At 41.4% G+C, this 1,614-nt stretch overlaps 1 non-coding gene across 1 annotated transcript; it reads right to left on the reverse strand.

Moving 5' to 3' along the window:
• Positions 1-1,228: 1,228 nt before the first annotated feature.
• Positions 1,229-1,335, reverse strand: LOC118487745. Its single transcript, XR_004882688.1, has one exon. It is a non-coding gene; the product is annotated as a small nucleolar RNA R71 (small nucleolar RNA).
• Positions 1,336-1,614: the final 279 nt, after the last annotated feature.

Genomic DNA, 1,614 nt, shown 5'->3' on the forward strand with positions numbered 1-1,614 from the left:
ATAATCAAAGGTTACACTAACACACGAGTTGGATCCAAGTGATTCATCTTGTCTATCTGTTTTTATTTTTATTTTTATTTTCAGCATTTTAGTTAGTTTCATTTTCTTAGTTTAAAAATCTTTTTCTAACATTTTGATTTGATTAGACGTTGAGGATAAACCGGTACTAAAAGCTCTTGTGTCCTTGGACGACCTCGGTACCTTACCAACACTATACTACGTCCACGATGGGTGCACTTGCCCATATGTGTGTTGAGTGTTAGTAAATATCGTGTTTTATAAATTTAAAACTTGGCTAAAAAGTGTAAAAGGGCTTAAAATATACACCTAAAATATAACACACTTCACGCACATCAAGTTTTTGGTGCCGTTGCCGGGGACACAAGGATTTTAAGAAAGTTAGGAATCAACGGCCTAATCATTTTTTTTAGGATTTTCTTAATTTTCAGCTTCTGTAGAGCTAAGCACGAGTCGTGCCTGGTCGGACACGGGCCGTGCCCAGCAGTGTTACTGGCAGTTTTAATTTTTCGAGTTATAGAAGGCTGACCACGGGGCCATGTCGGTGCAACACGGGGCCGTGTCCAACTTTCCAGTAACAGGGATCCGGAAAACAATCACTGTAACTCCGACCACGGACCGTGTTCACTTAGCACGGGGCCGTGGTGAACTTTATGACCAACATTCTTTTTTGTTTTTGTTCCAGGACTTGGAACCAGACGCCACCTCTACGTAGTGTATGAGCTCCAGTTCTAATAAAGACATAAAAGAACCTCTAGAAGAACCCGAACGCTTTCTCAGAAAAAGACTTAAAGCTAAAAACCAAGAGAAAGTTTCGGGGGAACCACTTCCAATGGCGGACCAACATACCCTCATGGATTATCTACGACCCACCATAGGTAATCTCGGCGCCGCTATCAATGCACCGAATGTCGAAGCCAATAACTTCGAACTTCGGCCACATTTGATACAAATGCTTCAAAACTCCGCAACCTTCCATGGGCTTGCGGACGAGGATCCCCATATACATATTACTAATTTCTTAGAAATATGTGATACCTTTCGGATCAATAGAGCATCAAATGACGCCATCCGCCTCCGAATGTTTCATTTTTCAATAAAAGACCCAGCAAAAGCTTGGCTCAACGCCCTCCCAGTTGGATCGGTAAACACCTGGGATGAACTAGCCCAAAAATTTCTATATAAGTATTTCCCTCCCGCTAAAACGGCTAAATTAATGACTGAAATTAATACATATTCACAAGAGGACGGGGAATCCTTATATGAAACTTGGGAAAGGTTCAAGGAGCTATTGCGAAAGTGTCCTCATCACGGTCTTGCGATATGGCAACAAGTATCCACTTTCTATAATGGGTTGTTGCCACACACAAGACAAACACTTGACTCTAGCTCCGGGGAATTTTAGGTAACCGCCGCCCACATGAAATATACAATCAAATTGAAGAAATTGTTCAAAACAATTTTCAATTGCACACTCCCCAAGGTAATAAATCTATTGCCTCGGGCGCCCATAAGGTTGATGAAAGCACTTATTTACAAGCCCAAATCGAGGCCCTTTCTTCAAAAATTAAAAAGTTAGAAATGGCAAAAACGGTC

The sequence above is a fragment of the Helianthus annuus genome, chromosome 15, assembly GCF_002127325.2.
Source record: "Helianthus annuus cultivar XRQ/B chromosome 15, HanXRQr2.0-SUNRISE, whole genome shotgun sequence".
NCBI classification, from domain to species: Eukaryota; Viridiplantae; Streptophyta; class Magnoliopsida; order Asterales; family Asteraceae; genus Helianthus; species Helianthus annuus.